We start from the raw sequence: 17925 nt of genomic DNA on the forward strand, positions 1-17925 counted from the left end.
TTGTGAGGAACTGGCAGTGTTACTGGTCAGTAGTGACTGGTGAAGATTGGAGATAGAAGATCCAGCTTTGTGGCTGCAGGAAGAGGCTCGTTCCTTTGCCATTGTCTTTAGTCTGGACTGAGCTCATAAGTTCAGGTTTAGGGATGCTCTTAGAGCCTACCTGGGAATTGAGAGTCAAATTCTCAGACTTATCCTTTGGCCTTGATAATTGGTACCTGAAATTCATGAAATTCTATAAAACCTTTCAGGAGAGTCTCCTAGTTCTAGAGCAATAATTATGGTGCAATGGAACATTTTTAAAAAATTTATATTTATGGGCTGGAGCGATAGCACAGCAGGTAGGGCGTTTGCCTTGCACGCAGCCAACATGGCCGACCCGAGTTTGATTCCTCCGCCCCTCTCGGAGAGCCCGGCAAGCTACTGAGAGTATTCGATATGCCAGACACAGTAACAACAAAGTCTCCAATGGAGATGTTACTGGGCCCGCTTGAGCATATCGATGATCAACGGGAGGGCCTTTGTATTATATATTATTTTATATTTATAAAGTTGTTCACAGTAATTCATTACAATTTAATATTCAAACACCAATCCCACCATGATGCATCTTCTCACCACCATAGGAGGAAAGCATGTGATGATTGTTGTATTTTATCCTGGAGGCCATTAAGTCCTTGTATAAAACTTTGCAGACATGTATGTTAAACACAAACGAAAGTGTGCTACTTTTGGTACATCAGTAGGATAGAGTATGAGAGGTTGAAGGGCCATATTTGTGGCCACACGTTGCAGTGAGATATGTTGAGAGTTTATTTTGAATGCTGATACTCAGACTTCACCGTCAGGGATTTTGATTCAGGAGATTGGGATAGAAACTGTATGTTTGGAAAACAATTTCTATAAACTCAAACCTCTGTTCCAAAAGATTGAAAATTAGTGTCGATGAGGATGTGGAACCTCGGTACACTGTTTGTAAAAATTTAAATCAGGTTAGATGATGGGAAATAACTTGTGGATTTTTTTTTAAATTGAAGTCACTTTATTTTATGTACAAAGAGCTAGCATTGTTCCTATAGTCAGGTAAACGTCCCTGATGACCAATTTCAGAAGTTCACTTCGTCCACTTGGTGAAGTGGACGAAGTGAACTTCACTTGGTAAAGCTGATGTCCTTTGTGGGAGAAACTCTGGAGCATATATTGATGCCTTATTTCTGGATCAGGTTGCGCTAGTTCCATCAAATGTGAGAAGAGCTCGATCCCTGGCCATCTTTTCTCGGATGACTCCAGTAGAGTTGCGGGTGACCCATCTTGCTTTCTTGGAGGCAACGAGGCAAAAGAAATTTGAAGGTTTTTTTTTTCCTTTTGGCTTTTTTGGATCACACCCAGCAATGCAAAGGGGTTACTCCTGGCTTTGTACTCAGGAATTACTTCTGGCGGTGCTCAGAGGACCATATGGCATGCTGGGAATCAAACCTGGGTCAGCCGTGTGCAAGGCAAACGCCCTACCCGCTATACTATCACTCCAGCCCCACATTGGGAGATTTTTTTAAAAAATAAAAATAGAAATGCTATTTAGTTAGAAGATTTGAGGTCACAAATTTGAAGGGTATTTGCAGTTCTCTGCTCATGGCAGCACTATTCACAGTAGCCAAAATATGAAGCCAAAAGCAGTACACTCTCACAGATGTTGGGATAAAGAAGCTGTGGTGTGTACATGTCATGGAATATTACTCTTCCATAATTAAAGTAAAATTGTTCCATTTGGAGAAAAATGGAGAGAACTTGAGGTGATTTGCTCAGTAATAAGTAAGGAAGAGAATACCAGATGATTTCCTCCATATATGTGAAATATAAATAGCTAAAGAAAATTAACTGGCAAAAAAATTAATAAAAATATCTGCTAACTTCATTGAAAACCATGGTGATTACTTAAGGAAAAGAGGAGAGGGGGTAGAAGGAATGGGTAGAGGGCCCTTTTTGGTGACAGATGTCACTGGCATTTTGGTGGCAGTGAATCTTATTCACATGTTATTCTCTTATTGATTAGTTTGAGAACTAGTGGAGAGGGAGGGTGGTGAGATAGAGTGAGGAGAGAGGGAGATTGAATATTAGAAGCATGTAATAAATGGCTACTGGGAGAATCTGAAATTTTGTGAATTATAATCTAATGCATTGTAGGCCCTTTTTTTTCTTTTTAAATAATGTAGGAGTACTGCTATTTGTTCAGCCATTCATTAAGCTGATTGAAATGGGCATGAACTCCACATTACTTTTTTATTGTAGTCTATTTGAGATTCAGCCATAAATGATGGAACTCCTACCCCTCCATCAGTGAACATTTTCCACCACTGATGTCCCAAGTATCCACCTCCTCACACATACACATCCCAGTCCTCACCCTGCCTCTATGACAGAAATTTCCCCAATACTCTCTCTAATTTTAGGAATTATGTTTTGCTCAAATTTTCCCACCCCCATTCAAGACTACCTGCCAGGGGCAGATGCTAGATAATTTATTTACCATTGTTCATTTTGAATATCACAAGAGCTTGTGTGGCCACAGTTGTAAATGTAAATTTCTAGATTGTAAATGGTTGGATTCCAGAGACGTCTCTGTATGGTACTAATGCATTTTGGAGTCTCTGAGCCAGGGCTGTTGGTGTGCTAAGATGGTGCCCAGAGGCAAATTGTGGGCAAGACAGCCAGTCTTCTGGGTGGGCGGGAACTCAGGGAGGGACAGCCCGGGTCCTCCGCCACCATGCGGCCTGGAGATTTAGTCCTGAACCTTCATACCTGGACCTTGCTTGTAGAAGCTCTTGGTCATGTGGATTCCATCTGGAGTAGTGGGGAGATTGCACCTGCTCCATCTGGGGTTCCCCAGTGATATTGGTTCAGTATGGGGCCTGGAGAGAACTCCGGTGCTGTGGTGTCTTCGGGAGTCACTGCTGTGTCTCTGGGCCAGGGCTGTTGGTGTGCTAAAATGGTGCTTGGAGGCAAATTATGGGCATGACAGCCAGTTTTCTGGGTGGGTGGGGACCCATGGAGGCACAGCCCAAGTCCTCTGCTGCCATGCGACCCGGAGATTTAGTCCTGGAACCCACATACCTAGACCTTGCTTGTAGAAGCTCTTGGTCATGGGGATTACATCTGGATAGGTGGGGAGACTGCACCTGCTCCATCTGGGGTGCCCCAGTTAAATTGGCTTGGTATGGGGCCCAGAGAGATCTCCACACTGTGGTGTCTTACAGGACTTGCCTCTTGTGTCTTTGGACCAGGGCTGTTGGAGCACTAAGATCCACATTATAAAATTTTTAGCAGATTATATCTTGGTGAGGTCCATCCTGAGAAGATGGAGTCTGGCTGGGGGTATGGCAGCGATTTTGAATTGCGGAAGCAAGTGGCTGCCAGGGACTCTGCTTGGTGGGCACAAGCCAACCCACCCCCTCCAATTTACTTCCATCTGTTCAGCCATGCATGGGTCCGAGTTTAAATACTGCTTTTGATCTCTTTCAAGATTATTTAGGGGTCTTTGAAGCAAGGCTGGTAGTAGAGTTTACAGGGTGGCACTGGAGTTGGTTTGTGGGGCTGACTGCCAGTGCTTCCATGTTTATTGGGAAGTGGGAGAGGTAGCTCATCCCAACTCTGAGAGAGCCTAGAGATTTCTGTCACAAAACCCGCATACCAGAATTTTCAGCAGTTTATATCTTGGTGGGCTGGAGCAATAGCACAGAGGGTAGGGCGTTTGCCTTGCATGCAGCCAACATGGCCGACCCGAGTTCAATTCCTCCGCCCCTCTCGAAGAGCCCGGCAAGCTACCGAGAGTATCTCGCCTGCACGGTAAAGCCTGGCAAGCTACCCGTGACGTATTCGAGATGCCAAACACAGTAACAATAAAGTCTCACAATGGAGGCGTTACTGGGCCCGCTCAAGCAAATCCATGAACAACGGGAGGACAGTGTAGTGCAATGCTATATCTTGGTGAGGTCCGTCCTGAGATGGTGGAGTCAGGCCAGGTGTAATGGCGGTGATTTTGATTTATGGAAGCAAGTGGCTGCTGGGGGCTCTGCTTGGGTGGGCCACCAGGCCAACCCACCCCCCTCCCATTTACCCCAGTCTGTTCAGTGATGTGCGGGTCCAAGATTAACTGTAGCTTTTAATCTCGTTCAAGATTTATCTATGGGTCTCTGAAATAAGGCCAAATAAATGAGCTTGTATAGCTGAGCCAGAGGTGGTTTGTGGGTGGGACCCCCACATACCTAAGTTTTGGCCATTTAATTTCTTGGAAAACTTGGTCCCAAGTTGTTGAGATCTGGCCAAAGACACAGCAGCAATTTTGGGATATCAGCAAGCCTAAAGGCACCATCAGGCTGCTGATGCAATTGCCCCACAGGTACACGTTGACCTGTTGGTGGCACCATACCCCCGTAGGCCCTTTTGAAGGGCTACTTTTTAATAAGAAAAAAGAAGAAAATAATGCTCATTCACTCTAACCTAATATAATCTCTATCTATAGGCAGTCAATTTACCTGTAGTCCTTGTAGAAAAGAGACATTCATTACTTTGTTTGGCCCTCAAATTAGAGTTATTCTTATTTTCAGGAATTATTTCTTAGAGATATTCTAAATTTTCTCTCAACCAGAAGTTTAAACACACTTTGGATGAGAATAACTTGTCAGCACCATGTTTCAAAAGTTTAAAATTTTAACTTATTTTCTTCTGACAGAGTCATCCCATTTCACATCCTTTCATCAGGGAAACTTCTTAGAGCTCCTGTACCACCAAGTCAAGGGACAGGCAGAGGAATGCTGAGGGTAGCAAGACATTTTCTATCTACTATCAGGTTGTTAAGGCTCATAAACCTAGAGTGGTTGTTGGTGGGGCCACAAAAAGTTCAAGAAGGGGATATTATTTGGGTTTTGTTGGTTTTATTTTGTTTTGAGGCCACACATGGCTGTGCTTAGGGGTCATTCTTGTCTTTGAGCTCATGTTCACTCTTGGTGGTGTTCAGGGGATATTTGAGCCAGAGTTTGGTGCCTGCAAGGCAAGCACCCTATCTGCTGTACTATGTCTCTGGCCTAATAAGGGGAGATTGGTTCACTGTGAATGCCCAATTAGTTTATGGGGTCTTTGCTGGTACCATGAACTTACTTGATGCATTTCCTTTGGCCCTTGAAGCAGTTTTGTGAGTGATCACTGGTATTAATATCCTGTCTTAAAATTTTAGAAGACCTAGGCTTAGAAAGTGTAATCTTTTTTTCCTGGGTCTGTAACCAGTAGCTCGTGACCTCAGAGCTGTAGGGTAGCTCCAGTACACCAGTATGTTTAACTACTCGTTATTCCCCTTCCTCTGTGCAGGCAATTTTACCTCATGCCTGCCCTCAGGCTGGCAATTTGTGGCCCAGGACTGTTCCCTGGCTACTCAGTCACATGATTGACAACTATGCTCTACTACAGATTCCTAATTTAACCTCCATACTCCAAATCTTGTTTTGCTTGCTATGAATGAAGATGTGCATGGTGCAAAATAAACGTCTTATTTGCCTGCATACTTTAATATGTATGATTCTGTAATTTTGTTTCTATACAAGTTTGGTCTTGCCAGGATATATAGAGAATGAGATCTAAAATACCTTCAAATTGTAGTCTTAGATTTACTTGCCGGTTCATTTGTTTATCCATTCATCCATTTTCTGTTCTAACATGTTTTAAGTGAATGCTTATAAAGCAGCTTTTGTGTTCTGAGCTTTAGGAATGCAAATACAAAAGGTGTGGTTATTTTACAGAGCAGTAAAATGATGACAAAGTAACTGATGATTTAGTACACCTTCATGTTGTACTGTGTGATACTCAGAAAACTATGAGAATTCATAACCTGACAGGGCAAGTGTGGCACTCAAGGCAATTTCTTGGCAGATTATACCTGAGTTGATTTTTCAAGGAAGCAGTGTAGTGAGCTAAATAAAGAGAAGCTGAAGGTGATCATTACAGATGCAAGTTATTGTAGCACTGTCCTTCCGTTGTTCATCGATTTGCTCAAGTGGGCACCAGTAACGTCTCCATTGTGAGACTTGTTACTGAATTTTGCATATCAAATACATCATGGGTAGATTGCCAGGCTTTCCTATGCGGGCACAATACTCTAAGTAGCTTGCTGGGCTCTCTGAGAGGGCTGGGCCAGGTCGACTGCATGCAAGGCAAATGCCCTACCTGCTGTGCTATCACTCCAGCCCAAGTTACTGTATTTTATAAAATCGTAGATAGCCAGAATAATATAGTATGTGTTCTGCCTTTTCTTACCCACTTAGTTTAGCTATCTGAGATGTATCCATGTAGCATGCACTAATAGTTAATTGTTAAGTTGAATTCCATTCTAAAGATGTCACAATTTGCTCTCTGTTCACCTCTTGATGAAGTTTAGATTATTTTTGGTTATTGTTCATTATGGAACATGGTACTTATAACATGGACAAGTCATTGTTTAAATATACTTCCATTTCTCTTGGTAAAGTCTCAAATATAAAATGACCAGGTTGTATATTAAGTAACTGTTTAACTTTTAGGAACTAGTAAACTGTTTACCAAAACAGTTGTACCATTTTACACATCAGAGAATTCCACTTCCTCTGCATCCTCCCTGACTCTTGAAATGTTCTTTAATTTTATCCCTCCTAATATATTTTTAATGGTAGCTCTTTGAAGTTGTAATGACACTGCCAAATATCTTTTTGGCTGTGCTTTCCTTTTAATTTTCTGTTTTTAGGGGATGCATACCTAGTTGTTCTCAGGGCTCACTTCTGGCTTTGTGCTCAGGGAACCATATATGGTGCCAGGGATCAAACCAGGGTCAGGTGCATATAAGGCAGTTACTCTCTGTGGCCCATGAATATCTCTTCATATGCTATTTGCAAGCTATATCCAAACACAATAATCTATTTCATGCTGAATTTGAGTGTCATTTGAGTGTTATCACTTATCTGATAAAGAACCAACACAAGTTCTTTTGTTTTGTTTTGTTTTGTCTTAATTTTTATTAGCAAAACACCATGAGGTACAGTTGTAGACTTACAAATTTTTGTGCTTGGGTTTCAGTTATACAATGATCGAGTACCCATCCTTCCACCAGTGCCCATTCCCCACCTCCAATGCTCCCAGCATCCTTCCCACCTCCCACCCCCCCCCCATCCCACCCCACCCCTGTGGTAGGGCATTCCCTTTTGTTCTCTCTCTCCATTTGGGTGCTGTGGTTTGCAAAAGAGGCATTGAGCCAACACAAGTTTTTTATCAGATAAGTGATTAGTGTTTCTCAGGCTGAGACTTCTATTTTCATTTTCTTTACAATGGCTTTTTTTTTTTTGGATTTTTGGGTCATATCCGGCGATGCTCAGGTGTTACTTCTGGCTCTGCACTCAGGAATTACTCCTAGCAGTGCTCAGGGGACCATATGGGATGCTGGGAATCGAACCCAGGTTGGCCGCATGCAAGGCAAATGCCCTACCCACTGTGCTATCGCTTCAGCCCCTAAAATGGCTTTGAAGAGGAATAGATGAATGGTATTTGGGGGGAATCCAGCATCCTGAATCTTTGTTTTAATCTGAGACCTCTCAAAAGGGATATCTCAGACATGGAGTTAACCTGTGGATGGGAAGAGCTTCTGTTACAATTGTGCTGTGGATCAGCTACTTTTGCTCAGTTGGGCCCCTTCACTTCTGTACAGCTCTCCTTGCAAAGGATACTCTATTGTAGCTTCTTACAAGCCTGTCTCCTTCTCCGTGTGTTTCCAGAAATCAATCAGACCGTGGCTGCATGCGTTAGAACCCAACTCTGTAAATGAATCCCACTCCATCAACATGAAAACCGTACATCCAAGTTCCTCTTTGTCCTCCGTCATAGTTTCTAAATAGTAAGTCTCACTCAGGAATAATTTTAACCTTCTACCCTCTTACTCCTTTAAAGAATTTGTATGTTGCCTTCTTAGAAGGATACACTGAATAAACCTGTCACTGTACTTGCTTTCCACAGAGCCCTAGCTATTGTGGTCCTGCCTCCTCTATTCATTTATTGTCACCTCTGCCCTACACACAGACCCTCATCATTTACATACTCTGCAGGAGAATTTTCACACTGTCTGTGTCCTACAACTAATTAATACCAGTGATAGATGGATCCTGAGATTTAGCTGATTGAACATGAGTCATCTGAGTTTTATGGCAGCTCCATCATTTATCCATGGGAATGACTCAGGAAGCTTTCTCACATGATAGATCACTGGACAGAATGGGATTGTCTAAACGTGCATTCGCAAAAGTAATTCATGAATGACAGAAAAGGCATCAGATGTATGTAGGAAAGAATGAGGGAAGTGGACGTAGATGGAAATTACACTAATGTTCCTACAAGTCTCCTATTGGCACAGGCAGGCATCAAATGACTCGCTCTCTTTATGCTTAAGACTTTTAAGGCATTGCCTAAGTCCACTGTGGTACTTCTCACACAATCCTTTTAAAAACTAACTCTGATTTATCTTTTTTTTTTATTTCTTTCCTCCCCTACCATATGTCTTTCCTCATTCATGTGTTGAGATAGTAAATTTACCTTTACACATGTTTATTCTCGCAGTTATACATAACAATTTGTAAAAAGCCAAATGGAGAGCAATTTAGCATCAGTGAAATGTCAGGAAAATGCCCAGAAGGCACCAATGCAATACCAGAGTTTCAAATTTTGAGAATGGAATTAGGTCACTAAATCAGTTTTCCTGCTTGTGTCAGGGACCAGAGGGATATGTCCTAGTTCTTAAAAAAAAAAAAAAAGAAGAAAGAAAAAAAACAGGGTAGAGGAGCATCTGAACCTCACTCAGTATAACTTACAGGTCTGTGCTGGGAACCTGTGGGGAACCTTTGGACTTGAAAACTAATCGAATCTACATTGAAATGGCCTTTTCCTTTCTTTATTAAATATCTGATTTGCTCTACAACCTTTTTCCTTTGGCTTGCTTGCATTATTCTTTTTTAGCTGCATACAAATTGGCTGATCTCCAAGGTTGAAAGAGAAGAAAGAGAAAGCAAAGAAAAAAAAATTGCAACTGACTCAGACTGCTTGTTAGATCACATAGATATCACTTTCTTTTTTGTGTTGGGGCAGGTGACATACCTCCTCTGGCTGAGATGGGGAGACGTGCCTGTTGTCAGTACAAAGTATTATTATAACATTTCTAAAGCCACAGTGGAAACAGAACACACCCTTTTCCATTTGAAATGGGGCAGAGGTTGACAACTGTGTCTCAGCTCATGATTATCATTCAGACCCGTATCCGAAAGACGAGGCCCCAAATTGAAGGGTGAACCTGTCCACAACCGTATTTTTTTTCCAGGCTGGACAGATCTTCAGTTTTCCAGCCTCTTCCTCATTAGCATGCAGTTTGTTCCCTCAGCGAACTCCCGCGGCGCCTGCTGTGGAAGTGATTGTTCTCTGTGTGTAGGTACCTTTGTTTCCAGAGATTAAGAGCACACTGCGAGCAGAAATAAACCAATGGATGCATCAGAGGCTAAACAACTTCCACCCATCTTTTGGACAATAACAGCAAGATCTCTCTTTGGAAAGTAATGCTCTTCTTCAGGAATTGTGGGTTACAGATGTATGTTTATGACTGGGCCTATGTCTCTTTTTCCCACTTCCTCAACTTTTCTAATTTTTTATTTATAATGTGTCTCATAACCAGAAAAGAATGTGAGAATGGTTAAGCTTACATGTTCTGTTGGAAAAAAATTTTTTCCCTCACATAGGTTTACTGAGATTTTTCTAACAAGTTTAAATCATAGACAACCAACAGATCCATGCTTTTCATAAGTAAACCTTTCATCCTATTTTCTTCAAAAGTGGGAGAAAAACCATCATGTAATTTAAAGTATCTTTATTTCCCCTTTGGTTTGGTGGCTATACTATGATTTTCAGGGCTTACTCTTGGCTCAGTGTTCAGGGATCACTCCTAGTGGACTTGGTGGACCACATGGGATGGCAGGGATTAGACCCCGGTCATCCTCATGCAAGGCAAGTGCCCTAACCACTGTAGTACTCTGGCCCAAATTTTAAGGCTCTTTAAAATCCATTTCTTGGTGAGCCTGATAAAATGTTTCTTACTATTTCTGCATTGAAAAATTATTTGTTTCACTCCTGAACATTTATAGATGATGGAGAGCTTACTTCTCTGTCTAGATCAGTGCAAGCACACCTGCAGAAGTAAATCTTTAGTTTGATTTGCTTTTTAGGACTGAAAAATATGAATCTCATGATTGAAAGGGAAAGGAGGCCTGCCTTGTCCCCCTTCATTGATATTCTTTGCAGCTAGTGTTTGATTTGAGGGGTGAGGTTTGCGATTGGTGCAGACTTTATTTCCAATTCCAGCCTACAGTATATTTCAGAGGACAGACCAAATGCATCATTGGGTGCAATATGGAATGATGGGTGTGGCACTGTTCCACTCCATGACACATCACTGGAAAGATGATTTTCCTCCCTGCTTGCTGACTTCACACGAGGTCAGTGACCCAGATATTGGGCTGCTCCACTTTTTGTATGAGAAGAACTTTCCCCCCAGGCACTCTGATATTTCCAACTTGAAGATTATAGAGAGAAAATAAACATCAGCTCAGGAGTGAACAAAGACATGAAAATCTAGTTTAAGCCAAAAAATCATAATAGGGAGAGTTAGTACAATGGGTAGGACACTTGCCTTGCAGGTGGCCACCCCAGATTCAACTTCCAGTACTGCTGATAGCCCTGAGCCTTGCAAGGTGTAAGCCCTGAGCACTGGTGGATGTGGCTCCAAAACAGAATAAAACAAAAACATAATAAGGAGAGACATAATACTAAAACCATCACAGGACTTCAGTAATTCTTCTGTCTCCCCACACTGTCGCAAGATTGAAAGAAAGGGGGGTGGAGATGTAGCACATCGGGCACCTGCCTTGCATGTATGAGAACCTAGATTTGATCCACACCACAACACACACACACACACAAAGACTGAAAGAAAGGAAGGCAGGAAAGAAGGAAGGAAAGGAGGGAAGAGAAAGGAAGAATTTTCACTTACACACTTTTGCTTTATTTGGAGCATGATCGAACTATTGTAGGCTATTATGTTACAAGCATATATCACTGCTATCAGCACTCTTCTGCCATTTAGAATACTTCTTGGAAAATTTTTGGGTGGGCACATTATTGAAAATAGTAATCATCTCCAAGATTATAGAGGCATGTTTACAGATCTACCTGTGACTCACTAATAGGTTTCAATTTAAATTTTTATTGTGCATGTTCCTTTCTTCTCTCAAACAGCTGTGGTAGGTTCCTCTCTGTGGGTTTATTCATCTCAGAATTGGTGGTATTAAATAATTTGCATTAAATTCATTCATATAACTTAACAAATCTAAAATTATTTTCTAAGAAATGTTACAGTAGAATTTTAATTATTTTTAAAGTTAGAGTTTTTATTTATTTATATATTTTGCTTTTGGGATCACAGCCAGCAATGCACAGGGGTTACTCCTGGCTCATGCACTCAGGAATTACTCTTGACAATGCTAGGGGACCTTATGGGATGCTGGGAATCCAACCCGGGTCGGCTGCTTGCAAAGCGAACGCCCTACATGCTGTTATCACTCCAGCCCCACAATTTTAATTTTGAATTGAACATTTATAAAATGATGCACATTGACATATAAACTTAGTTGTTGTAAATTGAGCTACTAATCCAGTGGTTGAGTTAAATGCATTGTGTCTATAAAGATAGAATTGCCAAATACAGGTGATAATAGGACTATAGGAAATGGCATGTGTTTGTTTATTGTATGGTGACAGTATATAAAAAGTGGGAATAGGGATACCATTCTTTCAGTAGAGTCAAGGCTATTAATAAAACTGGATTCCTTAAAAAATTAAAAATAGAATTGTCAAAGTTTTGCACCATCAAGCTATATCAAGCTAAGTTCTGGGACATATCATATATTCATACAATAAATTGGTTTGTCAATGTAATTCTTGAAAAGTTCAGTTTATATTTTTTTCTGTGTGTGAAATAAAGATATAGTTTATAGAAAACTAATCCTTGAGAGTCTAGTTTCTCCCTCTGAAGTCTCTTGTTTAAGAGAAGTCCCTCATTCCTAGATTCCCTAACTCAAAGGTGCAGAATCCTGTGAGGGATCACTTAATCATCGATTTGCCGAGTGGGCGCCAGTAATGTCTCCATTTGTCCCTGCCCCATGCTAGTGTAGCTCAATGGCGTCTGTTCATTCTAGGAACATGAAGAGCCTCAAACAGATCGTTCAGGGGCTTGACAAAGAAGTCTGACCATCTGCTAGGTGGACAGCCACACAGTCTTTTGATGTCCTGTGGAATCCAGTTGGTAATGGCTCTAGTCCAGTGGTCGTCTCCAAATCGCATTACATTTGCAGCCCATCTGATTTTCGACGTCTTGGCAAATGAGACAGCATCCCTGATTCTTGATCTTCGATGGAGGTCGTAACTCTGGATTCTTTCTCTCATTTGAAACGTGATACTCCAAGCGTAGCTCTTTGGATTCCTCTTTGGGAGACCCAAATAGCGTTCTCATCTTGTTTATGTAGCGCCCAGGTCTATGAGGCATATGTTAATGCAGAAAGAACAGTGGAATCAAAGAGATGTGCCCGGAGCTGGAGGTTCTTCATCCTCTTAGCTATTTCTTTGACACTCTTGAAGCATTCCAAGCCGCTCTCTTCCTCCTGTGCAACTCAAGTGCCAGGTCATTTGTCATGTTGACTTCTTGACCTAAGTATACATAACTGTTTCATTCGAAGATGGTCATTCCATTGAGAGCGAATGGAGCATCAGGAATGAGGCTGTTTCTCATAAACATTGTCTTCGTGAGATTCATCTGTTGTCCGACCTTTCCACACTGATGGTCGAAGTCGTCCAGCACTTGTGCTGCTTGGCTAATGTTTGGTGTTATTAGAACGATGTCACCAGCAAAGCAGAGGTGGTGTAGTTGCCGACCATCTATCTTCACTCCCATTCCTTCCCATTCCAGTCATCACATGATGTTCTCGAGGGTGGCACTGAAGAGTTTCGGTGAAATGGTATTACCCTGCTGAACCCCTCTCTTGACATAGATGATCACTTCTCTTTGTAGAATGGTGAGATCCTGGTAATGAATCCATAATACAGCTCATGGAGGATCCTGATGTATTGAGTTTGAATGCCCTGATTGGCTAGGGCTTCAATTACTGCTTCTGTCTCAACAGAATCAAAGGCCTTCTTTAAATCAACGAACATTAGACAGAGTGGCATCTTGAACTCCCGAGAAACTTCAATGAGCTTGGTTATTGTGTGGATATGGTCAATGTTGCTGAATCCTTTTCAGAACCTGGCTTGCTCACATGGTTGTCCTTCATCTAGTGTTTTGTCAATCCTATGAGGATGATTCGAGTGAAAAGCTTGTAGATGACAGACAATAGGCAGATCAGGTAATAGTTGCCAATGTCGTGGATGTCTCCCTTCTTGTACAGTACTGCTGGTTTTCCACTGGGATGGAAACTTGCATTTAGACAAGTAGTGTGTGAAGAGCCGATCCAGCATATTGATGAGTACTGACGGCAGGTTCTTCAGGTGTTCAGGTCTGACTTTGTCTGGGCCAGCTGCTGTTTGTTTCTTTACCGACAAAATGGCGTGTTGGATTTCAGAAGGGAAAACATTGGGAATGACATATCCATCCTGCACAATTTGGTATGTGGGCAGGTGGACGTGGCTATTGAAGAGATCTGAGTAGAAGTCATGGATAATCTTCTCCATTGCCCTTCTGGAAGATGTGATAGATCCATCATGATGTTGGAAGGCCGTCATCTTGGTCTTGTAGTTGGCGAAGGACAGGCAGGAGTTACGAATGCTTTTCCCAGCTTCTGCCACATCTACCAGCCCTGCTGTTCTTCTCTCTTTGAGGTCTTCCTTGATCACATCTCTGCACACCTTTGCGAGCTCAGATGTTCGCTTGTGGTTGCCTGATGCATGCACCAAACCACTTTGGCGAATAAGCTCAAGAGTTTTCGAGGACAGGTGTTTTTTTTTGTGGCTATCTCTCTCTTGGCGTTCCTCTCTTGGCACAATCACAGAGGTGCTGAACCAGTCGATCATATTCCTTGTCAATGTTGTCAACGACAGCATCTTCCCATGTTGCAGCAATAATGCCAAAGAGTTTCCAGTTGGTGGTCGTTCTGGGAGCTCTCTTTTTAAACTTTGCAGCCCTTTCTCCCCACTCTGTGAAGTAGAATTTTGCACGAAGGAGACGGTGGTCCGATCCCATTTGGAATTTTGGGACAACAGCAGCATCAGTCCGGCAAAACCTTTGATTGAATATTATGTGGTCTGTTTCATTGTGGAACCGTCCACCGGGATACTCCCATGTCCAATGTTTAGATTCAGCCTTCTGGAACTGTGAGTTACTGTGGATGGTCTTGGTCGACATGATGAACTCAGACAATCTCTCACCCTGTTCGTTCTATTCTAGGCCATGAGTCCCGATGTGGAGTTCTTCGGCTGATCTTCTTGGTCCTATCTTGGCATTATAATCACCCACAATGATCTTGTAGAAGGTGTGGTCTTCTTTATAGAACTTCTCAAGCTCCATGTAGAACTTCTCAATTTCTCCTTCATCATAATTGGATGTTAGTGCATAGACAACGAAGATAGAAACTGCCGGCAGTGAGCAACATCTATTCAAGTGTAATTGTCTGATTCGGGTTGTTAGGCATTCGAATGAATCAATGTTCATGGCCAACTTCGTGTTGACAAGGACACCGACACCTCTGATGCCTCTTTTATCGCATGTTCTGAGGAACAGTTCTTCTCCTGTGTTGAAAATGGCGTTATGTGATTGATGCCTTCTTTTCTCGGTCAGACTAATGATGTCATACTCGATCTTTTGCGCTTGTACCATCAGGTCCTCGATGGATGCATCTGAAGCTAGCATAGTGCATTGAAAGTACAGACGATCATTTTTGTTTTTCTTCGTTTTGGCAGCCTAGTTCGGCCTTGAGATTTTATCAGCCTCTTCTTCCTCATCCCTCTCAATGCTGCCATATTGGTGAAGGCTTCAAGGTCAGGGGAATGAGACCCATTGTGATTACTAGTTTTGCCATATCGAATACACAACGGATAGCTTACCAGTCTCCACTGTGTGGGCGGAATACTCTCAGTAGCTTGCCAGGCTCTCCGAGAGGGATAGAAGCTATTGGGATGGCCTCTAATTGCCCTTGTAGGTGTTCCTATGGTTCAAACTTTATTTGAACCATATCAAATATGGTGCGGCAATTCTGGAAGATGGGTACTAAGTGTCTTACAAGGTCCGGAAAGCGTCCTGGAGCGTGACGGCGGCTGGGTAGTGGAGGTAATGGAGGTCTGTGGTGAGGTATTTATCTGGTACCAGTAGGGGTAGGGTGGGTCTTCTGTGCACAATCCAATCCGGGGGTCTCTGGCGGTTGGTGGAAGCAGAAAGGGAAGGGTAGGGTGGGGCTCCTGGTTTTAATCCCGTCATCACCTGTGGTTGGTGGGAGCAAGTAGAGAATCTCTGTTCCCGGGTCCGTTGAGCCTGGAGTCCAAGGTCTCAGAGTTCCGCTTATCTTGTTCTGTGGGGCTTCAGTCGTGCATGAATCGCGTGAGTTTCCCTGTGAGGGAAAGCTGGAAAATCCCTCTGGGGGCTGTGATGCTCTGGACTGGGATAATTTATAATGCACCCAGGGTGTTAATTTCTGGAGGAGATTAGTCTGTTTGTAAACAAAGTCTTTTGACATGAAGGTTTGAATTGTGCTTTGGTAGGACTTGTTTGAATAATTGTCTTGAATGAGTTTAATTGGCTATAAGAAGTGTTTTGTTCTTTGGATGATGTAATTATTGCCTGTGTGGAGTTCCTGCAGGAATGATTGAAATGTTGAATGTACATCAATTGCATTTATAGTAAAAGTGTGAATCTGGTATCTATGGATTGTTTAGTTCTCACTGGTGTTGTGGGTGTTCTGTGACAATGGTAAGTGACCATCTTGCCACTGCCATTAAATTATCAAGTCTTCATTCCCCCCCGCCCCCGCCATCAAAGGAGAGATGGGATCATTCTGGGCATTTCTGTCAGTACTAAGTTTCAGATCTCACTCTTCTGAGAAGAATCATTTTGCTCAGGGACCAATGTCAGTTGGAGAACCACGCAGGACTTTCCTTAAGTCTGTTCAACTGAAGAATAGTTATATTATTGAGCCCTCAATTGTTCTTAGATAACTTAGCAAGGGCTTTGGGGAATATTTAAGGATGGTTTTAATTAAGTTTATGAGAGTAAAATTGAGCCCTTGGCAGTGACGGACATTATGGAATGATGAGATGTTGCTTCGCGGCCATGCGACACATCATAAGACACTAAATACCCATCTTCTGGAATTGTCGTATCGTATTTGATAGGGTTCAAATATGGTAACACCTACAAGGGTGATTAGAGGTCGCCCCAAAAGCCTCTATCCCTCTCAGAAAGACTGGCAAGCTACCGAGAGTATTCCGCCCGCACGGAAGAGCCTGGCAAGCTATCCGTTGTGTATTCGATATGCCAAAACCAGTAACTGTAGCTGGTCTCATACACCTGACCCTGAAGGCTTTACCAACATGGCAGCACTGAGAAGGATGAGAAAGGAGAGGCCGACAAAATCTCAAGGCCGACCTAGGCTGCCACAACGAAGGAAGACAAAAATGATCGTCTATACTTTCAATGCACGTACGCTAGCATCAGATGCATCCATCGAGGACCTGATGGTACAAGCGCAAATGATCAAGTACAACATCATTGGTCTGACCAAGACAAGAAGGCACGAATCTCACCATGCCGTTTTCGACACTGGAGAAGAATTGTTCCTCGGAACATGCGATAAAAGAGGTGTTGGAGGCGTCGGTGTCCTTGTCAACACAAACTTGGCCAAGAGCATTGATTCATTCGAATGCCTAACAACCCAAATCGGACGTTTACATTTGAATAGATGTGGCTCACTGCCTGCAGTTTCTATCTTCGTTGTCTACGCACCAACATCTCATTATGATGAAAGAGAAATTGAGAAGTTCTACATGGAGCTAGAGAAGTTCTATAAAGAAGACCACTCCTTCTACAAGATCATTGTGGGTGATTTTAATGCCAAGATAGGACCGAGAAGATCAGCTGAAGAACTTCACATCGGGACCCATGGCCTAGAATGGAAGGAACAGGGTGAGAGACTGTCTGAGTTCATCATGTCGACCAAGACCATTCACGGTAACTCACAGTTCCAGAAGGCAGAATCTAAACGATGGACATGGGAGTCTCCCGGTGGACGATTCCACAACAAAATAGACCACATCATATTCAATCGACGGTTTTGCCTGACTGATGTCGCTGTTGTCCCAAAATTTCGAACGGGATCAGACCACCGTCTCCTTCGTGCAAAATTCTACTTCACAGAGCGGGGAGAAAGGGCTGCAAAGTTCAAAAAGAGAACTCCCAGAATGTCCACCAACTGGGAACTCTTTGGCATTATTGCTGCAACATGGGAAGATGCTGTCGTTGACAACATTGACGAGGAATACGATCGACTGGTTCAGCACCTCCATGAATTTGCGAGGAACGCCAAGAGAGAGATAGCCACAAAAAATCGCCTATCTTCGAAAACTCTTGAGCTAATTCGCCAGCGTGGTTTGGCGCATGCCTCAGGCAACCGCAAGCTAACGTCCGAGCTTGCAAAGCAGTGCAGAGATGCGATCAAGGAAGACCTCAAAGAGAGAAGAGCAGAAGTACTGGTAGATGCGGCAGAAGCCAGGAAAAGTATTGGTAATGCCCGCCTGTCCTTTGCCAACTACAAGACCAAGATGACTGCCCTCCGACGTCCTGATGGATCC

Source organism: Sorex fumeus, unplaced genomic scaffold (genome assembly GCF_029834395.1).
Source record: "Sorex fumeus unplaced genomic scaffold, SorFum_2.1 ptg000014l, whole genome shotgun sequence".
Taxonomy (NCBI): Eukaryota; Metazoa; Chordata; class Mammalia; order Eulipotyphla; family Soricidae; genus Sorex; species Sorex fumeus.